This window comes from Balaenoptera physalus (genome assembly GCF_965194825.1).
Source record: "Balaenoptera physalus genome assembly, chromosome: 11".
Taxonomy (NCBI): domain Eukaryota; kingdom Metazoa; phylum Chordata; class Mammalia; order Artiodactyla; family Balaenopteridae; genus Balaenoptera; species Balaenoptera physalus.
This window is the reverse complement of record NC_138896.1, coordinates 101,751,686-101,769,428: the sequence shown is the minus strand read 5'-3', so window position 1 is coordinate 101,769,428 and position 17,743 is coordinate 101,751,686. Positions and strand designations below refer to the sequence as shown.

The window sequence follows — 17,743 nt, the reverse complement described above, 5'->3', positions numbered from 1 at the left end:
CAAATCAAGGTTGGGAGGCTGGGGAGTGACTGCAAGTGATCAGGGACGCCGGGTCACAGAGTACTTCCTCCCCAGTGTCTATAAACCTATGCTTAAATAAAAACTTTATGTTCAAACATATTCTTCTCCAAGAGGGGAATGAGTATGGAATTAGAATGCAGCACTAAGGGCTGTCCCTAGATCTGGCAAAACTCTACCTGGCATGATTCCTCGTGGCTTTGGACGGAGGGTGGGGTCCTAGGAAGCTGCACAGAGACCTGAGGTCCCGGTGCCCACCCTGTGAGGCCACACCTTCCTTCAGCTGAGCTTAGGAAAACAGATTAAGAACTTCATCTACCTTCATGGTGGGTCTGAGGTCCCTTCTTGCTATTATAGCCTCCCTGAAATGATACAGTACATGAATGAAAGAAAGAATCCCATGCCTGAAAGCCTACCATGGGCCAGACACTATGCTAATATTTTTTACCTTAATCCCCAATCAATCCTCTGAGGCAGGTAATAATCGTAACAATAATAACAAGAAAAATACTAACGCTGGCTCCCACTTACTGTGTAACTATTACGAACGAGGCATAGGCATTGTCCTACGTGCTTTATACATTACTACATTTAATTATTACAAAAGATCTATGAACTAAAGGTCAAGAATCATAAAGGTTCTGGGATTTGAACCTACCTGATAGCTACCAAGTTAGCCTGCCAGTCTCATGGACGCTGGCAGAAGATACATAACCCCTGGGTCAGAGACAAAGGACAGTTTTCTCGTCACAGTAACAGCAAGAGCCAGAGGTACATCATTTGTGCTGGTTTCCCAAGCCCCACTTCCCACAGGGCAAGGGGTAGAGGGCCAGATGGGTGCTGCACATGCTCTGGGTTGAAGAACCCTAAGTTTAGGAACCCCAGTATTTTACAGGGCTGACAATGCAAACCTCTTCAACCTCTGACATTATTTTCATTTTCTGGGGCAGAAAACAAATCCATCCTCTGTTTCATAAGGAAAAGCTTATCGCTACCTTTCAGAGTGTTCACTATATAAATATCCTTGAAAAAACAGCCGGGAACAAAAGCAGGAGGGGGTGGCTAGATCTGAATTTGAGGGTTGGTTTTAAGCTCATTCATCGCCTTTAGCCTCTGAGCAGCCATCTCCATTCAAATGGAGGTTTCGGATGGACAAACATTTGGGGGATGGACCTGCCTCTTCTTTTCACATTAGCTCACCTGCTAGCACCACACCACACTACGATCGGTCCCCACCTACGTGAAAGCTTAGCATGACGGGATAGCAACAAAAAATAGATCTCGCCCGTCATCGGGATACAGGCTTTGTCCTAGTAGACTTGAGAGGTGATGTCTACTGGCTTTAAAATGAATTAAGAAACTCCCACAAAGGAAAACAAGCAGAGGATATGGACAGACAGCTCATTACAAATAAATAAATAAAGCAAGCCAGACAAAAAGAAACGGGAATGGCTAGTGAACATATGAGAAGCGCCCCATGTCACTCAGAACGAGTGAAATATGAATTAAAATCCCCTGGAGACAGCACTGTTCAGCTGTCAGGCTGGCAAAACTCCAAACTTGGACCACTGCTTCACTATGCTGGACTGTGGGGAAGCAGGCACCCCTTAGGCTGTTCACATTATAAAAAGTTACCCATCGCTGCATTATGCAATAGCAAAAGACTGGACACGACCCAGGGCCAACAGCTAAGAAACTGATTAAATAAATTAGAGCTCATTCAGAAAATGGGACACTGTCCAGCTATTATTTCAAAAAACGAAGGAGCTCTGTACGTGTATCATATGGGAAGGTAACTAAAATCTATTATTAATGGAAAAACAGCAAGGTATAGGAGAGTGAGTATATTGTGTGATATTTTGTGTAATAAGGAAAAGGATGATAGTAGTCAAAATTCATGTTTATATTTACTTGGATGTGCAAAAAAAAACTTGAAAGCATGTATAAAAAGAACCAGGAATGATACTGCTGGTGGGAGTTTTAGAAAGATGGCAAGATATGTTCACTTTACAATTTTCTATACCTTCTAGTTGTTTGGACCATTTGAACACATTTCCCTTAAAAGTTAAATTTAAAAATGCAAACACTAAAAATTTATGATCAAGGATTATCTCTTCTGCAAGATTAAGTCTCAGGATTTGGGTAAGTTGGTCTTCTTGGATTTCACTAGGCAACTGAAAATCCTTTGGCATCGCCACTCATGAAAACAGAACTGATTTTGCCATTTGAAAGTAGAGTGTGGATTCCACAGCTAGTTGCTGGCTTTCTTTTCTTGTCTTGCCTTTTGTAAGTAAGATGCTGAGAGAAGATTTTTTTCTCCCTACTTGGCTTTCTAGGCAACTTTTGGGAAAATCTTCCTCCAAGTTCTAACTCACAGTGGTTCTTACTAAAAATAGCAAAGATGCTTCAACTGCACCTAAGCCTTCCTTCTCGCCCCACACACATGCCCTATCCTAGAGGTGTGCTGTAAATGTTTCCAATCAACTCAATTTGTAGTATTTGATGATTTCTATGCTATAAATACTCACCACAGACGATCTCAATTTGCCAATATAATGCCATGCATGAGGTGGCATAGCACATACTTATGTAGTTTCCACTATACATATTCAACTGATGTAAATAAGCCCAAGCACAGAGATAATAGTAAGATGTAGTAAAATAATTAGAAAATTTGTTTTGAGTATTTATTTGTATTTTAATTGATTAATCATAAGCCTGTGTCATTTAATTTTAATAATCGTTGTTTAAAAACTAACTCACTAATTACTAGAGACATACAAATCAAAACTAGAATGAGGTATCATGGCACACCAGTCAGAATGGCCATCACCAAAAGGCCTACAAATAATAAATGCTGGAGAGGGTGTGGAAAAAAAAGAACCCTCCTACACTGTTGGTGGGAATGTAAATTAATACAGCCACTATGGAGAACAGTATGGCGGTTCCTTAAAAAACTAAAAATAGAGCTACCATATGACCCAGCAATCCCACTCCTGGGTATACATCCAGAGAAAACCATAATCCAAAGAGATACATGCACTCCAACGTTCACAGCAGCATTATTTACAATAGCCAAGACATGGAAGCAACCTAAGTGCCCATGGACAGAGGAATGGATAAAGAAGATGTGGTACATATATACAATGGAATATTACTCAGCCATAAAAAAGAATGAAATAATGCCATTTGCAGCAACATGGATGGACCTAGACATTATCATACTAAGTGAAGTCAGAGAAAGACAAATACTGTAAGATATCGCTTGTATGTGGAATCTAAAAAAATGATGCAAATGAACTTATTTACAAAATAGAAATAAGCTCACAGACATAGGAAACAAACTTACGGTTACCAAAGGGGAAAGGGGGAAGAGGGATAAATTAGGAGTCTGGGATTAAAATATACACACTACTATATGCAAAATAACCAACAAGGACCTACTGTATAGCACAGGGAACTATACTCAATATCTTGTAATAACCTATAATGGAAAAGAACCTGAAAAAGAACATATAAAAACTAACTCGCTAATTTCCTAGAAATTTAATAGATAGCTCTTGTGAGCTGTACAAGATGGTAAAAGTGGGATCCCCCATGCCACGGCCCAGAGCTCTCCGCAAGGGCACATGCTCTTTCTACACTCTGCTCACAAAGCAAACTTTGGAGAAAGTATGACACCCACACAGGTTGACTGGATAATAACAATCACCATAATGTCCTAAACCCTACAAAGTTCTAGACACCATGAGAAGTGCTTTCAGTCACGATTTCACTTTACCTTCACATTAACTTTACAAAGGTTCAACTATTGGTTCCCATCACAAAATGAGGAGGCTGAGCCTCGTTGTTCTTAGAAATGACGCACCTAGAACCACAGCCCCAGCCAGACTCACGCCTGTTCTTAACTCTCATGTTCTGCTGCTTTGAAACATCTTCAAGATGTGATTTCAACTGAGTTGCACAAATGAGAGGAAATTCCAGGTGGTCAAGGTAGAGAGAAGAACCAAATCTTTAGACTGAGCAGCAGATAGCCCTGCTTCCCACCCTCCCCAGAAAACACGTTTTTCCTATCTCTGTAAGATGTTTTTTTTGCCTTAGGTTTGTCATTTAAATATGGTCTGGATTTATCTCAGGACATTTTTCTTAGTCATGCTCTGGGGTGCTGGTCATGCTGGCTGGAAAAATTTAGGATCCAAACTTGATACACATTTACCTCTGCTTTTTCCCTCGTCCTTGCCACCCAGAACCACATCTACAACTCCACCTTCCTGGGGTTTCCTTTTGGGATCCACAGTCTGGCCTTTCTTTTTTCCGAACGAGCTCTTCGGGAAAGCGTCACTGGTTATCCAAATGACTAACCTGACAGCAAGTCAATAGTATTTTCAAAATCCAATGGAAGGACACTTCTTACAATATGTCTATGCCTAGAGGGAGGTTTATGCCTGTATTTGTTTTTGTTACTTTGTTTTTCCTTTGGGTACAGATGGAGGGGAAGATCAACTCCTAGGCCGGAGTTTGACAAAGTTTGCTCTACATTGGAATCATCTGGGGATCTCTAACAAATACTGATGCCTGACGACAAGGAAGGACCTTAAGGGCATTATGCAAAGTAAAATAGGTCAGACAGAGAAAGGCAAAACACATAGGATCTCACTTACATGTAGAATCTAAAACAAACAAACAAAAAAATGGACTTACTGATACAGAGAACAGATTGGCAGTTGCCTGAGGTGAGGGGTGAGTGAAATGGGTGAAGAGGGTCAAAAAATACAAACTTCCAGTTATAAAGTAAAGAAGTCCCACGGATGTGATGTAGAACATGGTGACTATAGTTAACAATACTGTATTGCATATTTGAAAGTTGCAAGAGAATAAATCTTAAAATTTCTTGTCACAAGAAAAAAAATTTGTAACTATGTGTGGCGATGAACAGTAACAAAATTTATGTGATAATCATTTTGCAATATAATATAATGTCATGTGTCAATTACATTGCAATTAAACAAATACTAATGCTTGGGGGTCCTGCCCTTGAATTTCTGGTTTAATTGGTAGGGGACGGAACCTGGGCATTGGGATGTTTTGAAGTTCCCTTGGTGATTCTTCTGTGCAGCAAAGTTTGGCAAACCCTGTCCTAGTTATTGAAACTTCAGCCTGTGGATGGCTGTGCTGGGAAGGCCACTCTCCCAGGGGCTTTCTCATCATCCGCATTCAGGTTCATTACTTAACCCTTCAAAATTCATCAAACTTTCACTGAGCCCTCCCTTACTACCTTAGGCCTCAGGGATTCACGTGGATTCAGATATGTGAGATTCAGTCTGATTCAGTTTCCCAGTGGCTCCTTGCTTTTAAACGAAATTAAACAACCTCCCCCCCGCCCCCACCTGCCAGAAAAAAAAGAGTTGCTTGCTAAATAGAGTGTAACTCAGCTGGCAAAGGGGAATGTTTTTCAATGGCTTATTAAGTTACTCTAACAGAGGCATTTACATGCAAATAATTAATGGACCAATAACAAATTGTTTGTTTTTTCTGTTCATTAAAGCAGAACCGAGATTTATTAGAGCAGGAACCCAAACAAACGCTCTTATTGTACAAATGATCCACAGTCGCTATAGAAAAATTAGAATATAGAAACTCAGCATGCCTGTAAGAGAAAAATAACTCTAGGTTTTTCAGTATTCATTCAATGGAAAACATACCTCATTCAAAGTCAGTGTTAATTCATGAATTCATAAGCTCCTGAGAAGAATTTACATCTTCCTCTGCGTATGCTTTTAGCCAAGCCAAGGTCACCCGACCAAAGGCTTTGTTTCTGAGGAGGACACAGTAGTGCTGAAGCTGTATTACTTCCATTTCCCAAAGCAAGCTCTTTTGTTTATGGTCTGCTTAGAGGTTTGGATCGGGAGGTCTGAATTATTCAACGGCACCATTCGGGTAAGTTAATCCAGGACATACCGTGATCCTAGTGCTATTGTTTTCCTTAACCAAATTTCCCTGGCGGTTTCCACCCCAGGGCCATGGTCAGGTCTCTGTAAACAAAAGGCCCAATTATGGTCTGAGGGATGGGTAGGTAGATGGATACCTGCTAAAGCAAATCCACTAAAATGTTGAGCGTGAAAAGTCCATAAGAGTTCACTGTACCATTCTTTCAAATTTTCTGTGTGTTGGCAAATGTTTGTGATGAAATGTTGGAGAGAAAGAAAAACGTCACCTTACCCTGTTTCTGTATTTAGAACCTCATTGCACATGAATGAACAGTGATCGACACTTTTGGTATGTTCTCAATAAATCTGGGCTAAATGAATAAGGATAATGAATAAGAACGAATTGATACTAACTAATAAACAGCGTACAAGACACCAGACACTGTGCTAAGCGATTTGTATTATCTATTTCGTTTGAACCTCACATCAAACCTGTGACGTAGGTGCTGGCATTATTTCTGTGTTACAAAGAAGGAAACCGAAGCTCAGGGAAGAAAAGGGACTTGCCTAAATGACTGACCCTCAGAAGGCTCAGACCTCACTCCTTGCCTTCATTATTCTTTTAGTTGAATTATAATACCCATCCAGTAAAATACGCATATTACAAGTGTACAGCTGTGAATTATCAGTGAGCACACCCATATAATTTGCATGCAGATTAGGAAACAGAACATCCCCCAGAACCCTCAAAGCTCCCTCCTTCTCCTTCCAATCATTACCTTCCTGCCCCAAATTATCCTCTCTCCTGACTTTTAAGACCAGAGATTCAACTTGTTTGTCCTCATTCTTGCTGTGTCCAAACTTCTGGGGCAAAGTTCTCTTTTTGCAAAGTAACAGCATTCTTAACTCAAAGACTTTCTGGTAAAAAGGGAGTTAAATAAGCTGCTACTCTATGGGTCAGATGCTTTCTCCTCTGCCTACCAAGGAAGCAGAAATCAGTCACTGCGCTGAGACAGAAACAGGCGTCAAACAGGCAGGATGCCTTGCGAGCAAAGGCATTACGCGCCACTCCTTGGAGAGTGCAGAGATGTCCAGACTCTTAGAACTGGTCCACCCAACAATGAGATGAGCTCTACATTTGAATTCTTCCTTGCACGCATTCATTTATTAAACAGTGAACGGACGTGGTAGGTAGTACAGAGCAGTACGCAATTAACAGAGGCCCTCAACGTGTCAACAGGAGAGTTAGAGACCAACACACAAAAATAAAGATCTGATGTGATTTTGATCAGTGCTATTGGAAGGCTCAGACTGGATTTCAGCAGTGGGAGCAACTATATGTATTTCTTCCTTGCTATGTAGCCGGTATAAGACTAAGCGTTTTCTTTACATTGTTCTCAGTTGATCCTTGCCCACTGACTGATTCATTGCTTCCCCCAATCCAATAAACATCACTGTGCATTTCTCACGTGTCACGTGCTGAGGAAACTTACAAATAAGACACATCTTTCTTGCTAACCTCTAATTCACACCTGGGGCACGCATTCTCAACAGGGGGCAATATTGCCCCCAAGGGGACAAGAATAGGTTCTAAGGGGCCAAAAAATTGTTAAATCTTACAATGTTTCATGGCCCTCCAAAGGACCACAGTACACAAACTGATATATAGAATATCCGTGGTGTGAAAATATCATGGGGAAGGGAGAGCACAATTAGGAAAAAATGTCCGAAATACCCCATGAGGGACAGTCGTGAAAAACAAGGAGACACACATCAGCCTAGGGGAGAAAAAAACAGTAATAGTAAATCATGCAAATTAGAACAGGAGGCATTCAGGGACCTTTGAGAACAGGAAACCAGGAGTCCTCATAAGTGAGGATTTGGAACTGATCTCAGGTTGGCACCTAAAGGGATCCCTGGAGCAATTATGATCTTTGATTTACAAATAAGACACGTGCTTACGTAGGTTGCTCACTATCTAAGACCACTTACCCACCTGGTAAGTGAGAGGCAGATCTGATTTCAAACACAGTGCCCTTTCTACCTGATGTAAGCCCAAGTGTGTGTTTGCTCTCTGGTCTTACAAGGGACAGAACTGGAATTCTATCTCAAGTCTTTCTTCTCTGAACACCAAACACTGAATTTCCTCCATCCTGGCTGTAATCAACTAAGAGCTTCATATCTAGGTATCTTTTTGATGTAATTGTAGAATTCATATGATTGACTTTTAATAGTGAAAAGCTCTGATTTAAGGAAAATCTAAGATCCTTGGCAAAGAAAGCACAGAGACTCAGCTCTTACTGGGTCAGCCATAAGCCTGGGGATGAATCTGTGCCTTTCATTTAAAGGTAACTCAAGTGCAGCACCATCCCCAGACATGCATTCTATCTCCTGTCCCTTGGGGCCGGTGTTCACGTGGCTACAGACTTTGGTGTTGTCTTATTGCTTCCTAAAGTTATATCCATAGAATTCTCTTCTTGTATTAAAACCCTGGCCAATTCTCCTTTCACAACCTCTCACTAAAATTTTCCTTCATAAAATCACAAGTATATAGATCTTTTCCAATTCCTGGACTCCCGTCTTCTTACTTCAAGGATGTGAACTATTATCTGTAACAGGCGGGCTCCCAGACCTGCAGCCTGGGGGCAAAACTGCTGCCAAACCAATTAGCTGAAATGTGCCAGTGAAAGTGAAACACACACACAAAGTAGCCTCAGGATAATGCTGTCCTCCAGGTTTTGGGAGCAGGTGCAGGAGCTGAGGGATACAGGATTGGTCCTTTGGGAACTTCTGGGCTGGCCCCGACTTACATCTCTGCTTTCTGATAAATTCCCAAATCATCCTCCTACCATCCCCTCCACTACCACCTATGCCCCTGCTATTCTTCCTCCTCGTTCATTGCGTTGAATAGGTACTATGATCAACCCTGTTCTCTGGACAACATTACCAAGACTTACAGAAAAGTCAAGGTCATATAGTAAGTGGTAGAAATGAAAGGTCTGTCTCATTTTAACCTCTCTGAACCCTTTATGTAAAACTGACTTCCCAATAGTGCCGTGTGTTTCAGAGAAGACCTACCACACTTGCTTCCGGTTTATTCATTCACTTATTCATTCATTTATTCACTCAAACAAAAAACTGAGAATACTCATTGTGCACCAAGCACTGTGCTGCAATCAAGAACCAAAGAGTAAAGATTCCTGCTCTCCATAGAGTTTATATTTGGGGGGAGAGGGAGGAAGGGCAGAAAATAAGTAGTAAATAGTTAAATCTTTACAAACTGTTTTTATTTATAACTTAACTGTAACTTTCTACAAATTTCTATGAAGTAAACTATCAGAGAATAAAGATATAGGGAATAATAAAGAGAGATAAGGGTCTGCTTAAGCGAGGGTAGGATAGGAACCCCATCTTAGAGGAGGTGTTATTTAAAACTAAGACCTAAAGTTGGAGGAGGAGCAAGTCATAGGAAAGCTGAAGGAGTGTATTCCAGGCTGAGAGCAGCATGTGCAAAGATCCTGTGGTAGAAACTGACTTGGATACTCCAGGAACTGAAAGATCAGTGCAGTAGAAGAGTGGGGAGACAAGCATTAGGTCTGAAAAGACCATTGATATGGGTTGAATTGTGTCCTCCGTAATGATGTGTTGAAGTCCTAACCTCCAGGACCTCAGAATGCGACCTTATGTGGAAATAAGGTCTTAGCGAGCGTCATCAAGTTAGGATGAGGTCACACTTGATTAGCGTGAATCCTAGTCGAATACGATCAATGTCCTTTTAAGAAAAGACACAGACACACAGGAAGAATGCCATGTAATGACAGAGGCAGCGATTGAAACGATGTAGCTGCAAGCCAAATAATGCTGAGGATTTCCAGCTACCAGCAGAAGTTACAAAGAGGCAAGGAAGAATTCTACCCAGACATACAGAGCATGGCTCTGCTGACACCTTGATTTAGGACTTCTAGGCTCTGGAACAGTACGAGATTAAATTTCTGTTGTTGTTATATTAAACCCTCCAGTGGCACTGTGTTATAGAAGTCCTAGGAAAGGAATGCAAACTTATAGATGTCAGGCAGGAATTCAGCTTTCATTCTAAGTGATTAAAGGCAGGACAAAGGGGCAGCTGAGAATTCTTGGGACTTGCTGTAGCGGAGAGAATACATGATGGTGGCTTGGACTAAGTTTGTCACAGTGAAAATGGAAAGAAAGGGCTAGCTAGGATATATATATATATATATTTAATTGGAGCCTGTAATTCTATGTAGGACAGTGGGAAAGACACAGGAACTAGCACTCCTCAAGTCACTTTGGGTAAGTTCTTAAAACTGACCCACAATTTTCCCTGTGAAGTATCAATCATAGACTTGCCATGAAGATTTACATAGTGTCTGGCACATAATAAACACCTAATAAAAGTTGGCTGCTCTTGCTAATGTTAATATTATTACTACATCAGAACCTAACAAAACCTGGTACAAAATGTGGCCCCCCAAATTGTGTACTGAGTGAAATTTAGTGCCAAAAATTTGAGTGCAAATTACTATTATTCTCTTTACTTTTATTTTAAAAAGTTGAATAATACGAAATTGCTGATATTTGACCATTTTTGGATCAGTATTTCATTCCTTTTTATTGTCAAATAATATTCTACTGAATGGAAAGACCACATTTATCCACACATCGGTTGATAACTATTGGGTTGTTTCCACTTTTTGGCTGTTATGAACAATGCTACTCTGAAATTCATGTAGAAGTTTATGTATCGACATATATTTTTAATTCTTTTGAATACATACCTAGGAGTGGAGTTGCTGGGTCATCTGGTAAACCCACTGTTAACCTTTGGAGAAAATACCAGACTGCTTTTCAAAGCAGTTGCTTCAGTTTATGTTCCCACCAGCAACGTATGTGTGGTTTCCAATTTTTCCACATCCTCGCCAACACCTGCTACCATCTTGTCTTTTGATTACAGAGACAATTTTTAAATAGGGGTATAATAAGAAAATCCACTTTGCAAAGTTATTAAGAGGAGCAAATATGATAATAGATATGAAAATGCTTTCTAAATTGCTAGTTGTCCTCATTACACTGATGAAAGCAAGGAAAGGAAAGAACATACAGAGAGTGTTTTCTGCCTGTGCCATAGAGACACACGAGATATTTTAATAACTAAATAAGACAAGCCATCTTTGAAATTCAATTCAGTGCCAATGTTATTTACAATTCTAATGAACTCTTAAGGCTGAAAGAATCCTAGCAATTTAAGCATTTAACCTCTCCTTCTGCATTTCAGTGGTCTGCCTTCACCAGCTTGTCAGCGACTGATGGGGGATTGGCTGTTTTAAAAAGCTAGGAAAACTTCAGCATGACATTTAGAAGAACTTCCTGATTGTAATGTGAAAGGCGCATTTTCTTTTTCACGGAATTATGCACTCTGTTCTAGGAACTTTTGTGTTTCAGAAACTTGCCTCAAACTCTGCAAGAGGCCAGGGAATAAATGTCAAGATGAGGGTTTGGTGGAGAGTGGTGTGGTCTACCCAGCTACTGTGCCCCTCGGTTCTCTGCTGATCTGGGCACAGTGAATCACCTCGACAGACACGTTCCATGGCCTCTATGTATTTAGAATCCCAGATCTCATCTATAAGAATCAACCATCTGAAAGTTAATTTTGGAGGTCCATGAAGAGGAACCAGATTTTGCATCATTTGGCAAAGGGACAGTTAATTTGAGGGTGGAGACAGCTGTGAGTTCCTCTCCAAAAAAACAAAGGCAAAGCACAGAAGAAATTCAGTTTTTCTTCTGTGAGCTGCAGTCAAGCATAAAATCATATCCTATCTGCCAAGTCCCTCTTCTGATAACCCGCTTACTAACTTAGGTTTATCCAGAATTTATTCACTTGATTTTGCGAGGAAAAGGAGAAAAACAAAAGGAAACACAAGACTTATGATAAGTAACGGTCCTGACACAGCCAATAGGCCTTCTGAATCCTTCAGAACCTATTAAGCTGTGTTTAATTGTATGTTCTTTTGGTCAGGTTTCTTTCTTTTTATTTTTCTTTCCGGTTGCTATAGAGCACTGAACCTGCATCTAGCTGCCACTCTGTAATAATTCCTGATTTGAATAATTCCTGATTTGAATATGATTTTACCAATACTTCAAAAACTGCCAACACGCTTATACATTTTTACCAAGCAACAGAGCTGATTCAATTAAGCCTTTATATTTTTTCAGACCTGTAGAAAGAGAGAGCATTTGCTGATACAGTTCCTCCAGCCTGGCGTGCCTGCTCCTCGCCCAGAGGCAATAATAGCCGAAGTGGGCCAGAGAAAAAGCCCGTATACCTAAATGCATTCCCAGCATAGGCAGTAACCCCTGTCTCAGTCATGGAATCAGCAGAAACAAGGAGATGATAAGCTTAAACCCAGCTCAACTTCGGAGGCTGCTACTGGGTACGTGCCTTCCAAATACTCTTTTCATTTTGCCATTACTGTTCTGGAAAAAAAAAAAAACTCCATTGAAGCTTTCTTTTCTGCCATGTTGATCCAAACTGCAGACCATACTGGCTTAGACCAGTAGTTCTTACACTTTGGGGGGCCCCTAACAATCTGTCAAAAGCAATAGACTTTCTCTCTTAAATATGGACATGTGCACTCTTTAGGTGAAGCATTTACACGAAAATCATCACCCCCTGGGGCCCCTTCCCCAGCAGCCTGCGTTCCAGAGGGAAGGAAGCTTATGTATTCCATCTCTGGGGAGTAACCCCCCCTCACGCAATGCCTGTACCTATCAAGCCTCCAGAACATTCTGTGGGGCTGACCTGAGGTCTGAACCATGTGACAATTGTTTTGGGAAACACCACATGAAAAGCAGGGGCCTGTGGACTTTTGCATTGAGATCGGGGTTAAAATTAAAGCAACCCATTTGTCTTTTCAGCTATTTACTTATTTTATTTTTTGGAGAGTTACTCCCTTTTTCCTTCCAAGTTCTCTTGCATCTGCCCTGGTGAACCCCGCTGCTTGCCTCAAGCCACAGAATCATACACTCAGTTCCTAAAACAGCCTTTCAATAGAGCCAAAGATCCACTGTCAGTGTGTGTATGTTGCTCTTCAGGGTTGGCCTGAGCTGAGAGTCAAGGACCCTAGTTTTTGTCAAAAAGGTAGATGCTTTCAGAAATCAATCCATCAAGGAATAAATAAGAAGAGGAGAGAAAAAAAGGCACGTGCAGAACAGGAGTCGGCAGGAAGAGGAGAGAAAACTCAAGCTCAGAGGTGTGATGGTCATGGTCAAGTCTGCACAGCTGGCCTGGCTGTGTCCTGCCCTTACACCTGCTCCGGAGGTCACCTGCAGCTCTGACGGACGGTTGCAGTGGATGTTACATACTTCCTTCCTCAGCCACCTGTGTTTTTCTTCCTGATGGCTTTTTCTGGCCACAGGAGCTTGCCTGGCCCATGCAAGTGTCAGCTCAGAAGTATTGGGAAGTTAATACCATATATGAGTTATCTATGGTTGCAGAACAAATTACCCTAAACTCAGCAATCTAAAACAACAAGTATTTATTATCTCCCACAGTTTCTGAGAGGCAGGAATCTGGGAGAAGTTTAGCTGGATGGTCCCAGATTCTTTCATGAGACTGAAGTGAGGTGCTGGCTGGGGCTACAGTCATCTGGAGGTTTGACTGGGGCTGCAGGATCCATTTCCAAGATCACTGACTCAACTGGCTGTGGGCAGGAAGCCCAGAGGAGCCACGTGAGCCTCTATACAGGAAGTGGCAGCTGGCTTCCCCCAAGGGAGTGATGCAAGAGACAAAAAAAAAAAAAAAAAAAAAAAAAAAAAAAGGCAGAATGTCTTTAATAATGTAGCCTCAGGGCTTCCCTGGTGGCGCAGTGGTTGAGAATCTGCCTGCCAATGCAGGGGACACGGGTTCGAGCCCTGGTCTGGGAGGATCCCACATGCCGCGGAGCGACTGGGCCCGTGAGCCACAATTACTGAGCCTGCGCGTCTGGAGCCTGTGCTCCGCAACAAGAGAGGCCGCGATGGTGAGAGGCCCGCGCACCGCGATGAAGAGTGGTCCCCATTTGCCGCAGCTAGAGAAAGCCCTCGCACAGAAACGAAGACTCAACACAGTCATAAATAAATAAATAAATAAGAACGTGAATTTCTAAAAAAAAAAAAAAAAAAAAAAAAAAAAATGTAGCCTCAGAAGCAATATCCCATCACTCTGCCATTTGTGAATGGTCACACAGACCAATCTTGATCCATGTGGGACAGGCCCACACAAGGGAACAGATACCAGGGGTGATTGGAGTTATCTTGTTGGCTGGGTACCATATGTCCCCAGGAACAACCTTTATCTGTGAGAAGTAGAAGTCACAGGATTAAATTCTTCATTTTTGGTCTTTGGTGAGACAATTCTCAGTTGTGCCCTCCAGAGTCCTTCAGACAGTCCCAGGTGGAATGAAGTCCCAGTTGCCAACAGGAGTAACTATTACTGGCTTCCCTCTGTTCCCTACAAATCACCATGCTTCCTGGGATCATCTACCAAAAAGCTACCTGCTCTCAAACCCTCATCTCAGAAGCACGAGCTAAGACAGCAAGAAAGAAGCAGAGTTGGGGAAACAAGCCCAGGGGTTCTACTTCCTCAGCCCACGCTCTTAGCCACCACGCTCTTTTGGTTCTGGGCTGCAGAAAAGGATTAGAAACACGTGCCTACTGTTCCTGTACACCGTCCCCCAAGAAGCCCCAGCAGAGAAGCACCAGTTCCTCACCTTGAGCATCGCAAGGAGCAGGGCTGCTACTAAGCCACATGGTGCCTGATGCATATTTTTAAAAGCTACACCCTCCCTGTGCAGAAGCAGACCCTAGACTTGTGACTTGGCCAGTGGATGATGTCCTTGTGGGATGTTACCCTCCTCGGGTGACACAGCAGCTGCCAGGTGCATGGCTTGGTGAGTGAAATATGGGCTGGTTTTAAACCACTCTTGGCTTTCCCAGCATATACCACCTTCCCTACTGGATGATTACAGGGATATTTCTGTTGGTCCCCCTGGAGACCAACATGGAGAGTGGGGAGTCCGCATCTTCAACGCCTGACAGAGAATTTGACTATGCAAGCAAGAAAATTACATCACATGGAGGTTAAGTGATTTGCCCAAGATCACAAAGGCAGTTAACGGCAAAGTCCTGAAAGTCCAGGTGAGTGCAGGTAAGTCCCCCAAAAGGTAGAAGTGCTTTTGGTCTTTACGGCTCTGAGCTACTCTTGGACCTCTCATGACTTCTAAGCCATTCCCACACCCGATAATGGTCATCCTGCAAGGTCCTACAACTACTTTGTGACTGTCTCAGATTTATTACTAAAGCAATACTCTCTGTCACCTTCCCAGCACTCTTAAACTTTTCCCTACTTTGTTTCAAACGGAATCTTCATTTTCTTCCCAATATCCATCCTCCTCCAGTTGTCTCAGCCCTGGTCCACAGGTCCTCTAAGTCAGTTATAGTCGTCCCATTTCTTGTGACACTAATAGTTTGGAGGACGGATATTAATGTAGTTCTGGCCAAAGATACCCTGGGGTCTTAGGGAAACACCCAGGAAAGTTTTTTTTTCACTCTCAGAAAAGAGACACATGGGAAGAGATGGCATTTGGACCATTTATTGTCATTTCTGAATGTAACACCTGATACTCGCACAATGACCCTGAAACAATGAAGGAGGTCAACTGGAAGACAAATGACAAAACAAAGATGGAAAAGCAGGAAGAGGGGAAGAACGTGCATCTGTATCCTTACAATACTGAGATGAAGAATGAATCGCCCCCTAACCACCCTGCCTATGGTCTTTACACTACACTATGAAGAAATGCATCTCCTACGGTTTGAGTCAATCTGAGTCATGGATTTCTGTTGCTTGCGGCCAAAGGTAGCTAATGAATTCACCACCCGAGCCACGTCTGGATTCCCACATACTGTGTTTTGTTTCCACTGGTCATACTGATGCCAAGTATGCCATATATTCTGTAAGGACACGGACTGTGTCTTCAACTTTATAGTCCCCACAGGACTGAGTGCAGGGCCTTGTTCACTGTAGCTCCTTAATAAATGGGACAAATGGGACAATCGATATTTTACTTGTACTTCAAAGGAACTTCTGAAAGTGAAGTGAAGCACAAGACCAATTTACTAGCTCTGTGAAGTCTGCAATGTCATTTCTGAGCCTCATTTTCCTCATCTGTAAAATGGGTGACAGTAAAGAATGGTGTTAAACACCCAAGAGGTGGAATAAACCAGACTCAGGTTCAAATCCTGGCTCTGCAATATTCCAAAAGGGCAAGTTTCTTACTTCTCTGTGCCTCAGTTTCCTCATTTGTAGACTCAGACAATAACATTTATCTCCAAATGTGGTAGTGAGGCTTAAATGAGATAGTATATTTAAGGTACTTAGTACTCTATATGCCACTACTTAATGCTCAGTTAATAAATCACCTGTGGGGTTATTGTGTGGATGTGGTAAAATTGTATTCACAATGCGTGACACATAGTAGGAGTGTAATACATCACTACAGGAGAAATTACAGGTGTAAGTCTTGGCTGTGAGGCTGAGATAGACCAGCTCTTATTACCCTTTGGAATTGGGGGAAGTTGGCAGCTGAGCATAGACCACGTAAGTATGTTTTACCTGTGGGAATTAAATATTGATTTCATTTTCACTTCATTAAGTCTCCTACTGATTTCAACCAGGCAGAGTGGAAGATGGCAATCATTAAACAGACACTCAATAAATATCAGGAAAGTCTGCTCTTCCTTCAGGATTGGGGCTTCATCCAGACTGTAAGAGCCCTTTGGTGAAGCCACATGGCTCGCTGGAGAGCCTGGCTTGCTCTTTTGGGTTAGGGGCATAGAGATGAATCAGCCATCACAGTTGCCCTCAAGGACCTGAAATCTTGTGGTCTCTTGATTTTAAAAAGCAGCCTATTCCCTAGGCTAAGGCCTTGAAGAATGTCTAAAATTTTTCTTGTGATGTTAGAATTTGATATGCTAATGACAGGGCTAAGGAGAAGTACCAGGATCAAGAGTTTCATTAGACACTGAAGGTGCAGAGTCCGACCAATGCGTTAAGCAGACAGGTCAAAGTGTTTGGAGGTCCAGGGCACCACATCGATGGTGGGTGAGGAACCAAGATATGGAACCTGAGGGAAGTCTGTCAAAAAGTCATGGAGCAAGAAAAGTGGGCAACATACATACAGTAAGAGTTTCTACAATGTTAATGACCCTGATCCCACGAGTCTGTTCTTGTGACTCTGTTCTAAGGAAAGAACCCTTGAGTTTATTGGGTTGGGTTGTGCCATTTTGTTCCTGGAGGGAGCTGTCAATCATGGCCTTTCTCTACCCCATGAGGTGGTGTATCACGACACACACCCAACCAGTCATGGTAACTGGCCAGAGCAAATGGACATGTGACTTTCACCAGGACAGAGATGCCCTGTAAATCTCCCCACACCCAAACACGCAACCTGGAGCTACACAGAGAAAGGCTTGTTTCCTCCCTTGTCAAGAGGTTGTAAAGAGGTCAGCCTGTAGCTACTCGTGATCAGGTCTGCAGACTCAAAGAAGCTGGTCTAGCCAATGAGTAGAGAGGAGATTAGGAATGGAGAGAAATATCCCCAGGATGATGGAGTCCCAGACTCCAGTAATTCTCAAGGGAGCCCATCACTAGCTGTCCCACAGGTTCGTTACACAAGTCAATAAATCCACCTCTTTTTGCTTAAGGTATTTAAGATTCTCTTATTGGCATAATAACACAGTAA

The 17,743-nt window shown here is 42.2% G+C and overlaps 1 protein-coding gene and 1 long non-coding RNA gene across 21 annotated transcripts in view; both read right to left on the bottom strand.

Moving 5' to 3' along the window:
• GRM7 (glutamate metabotropic receptor 7) overlaps positions 1-17,743 on the bottom strand; it is a 1,143,247-nt gene that overhangs the window by 188,935 nt on the left and 936,569 nt on the right. The gene's annotated exons all lie outside the window — the stretch shown is intronic.
• LOC309637590 lies at positions 13,200-17,150 on the bottom strand. Its single transcript, XR_014250686.1, has 2 exons — positions 14,141-17,150; positions 13,200-13,805 (listed from the first exon to the last, which is right to left on the bottom strand). It is a non-coding gene; the product is annotated as an uncharacterized lncRNA (long non-coding RNA).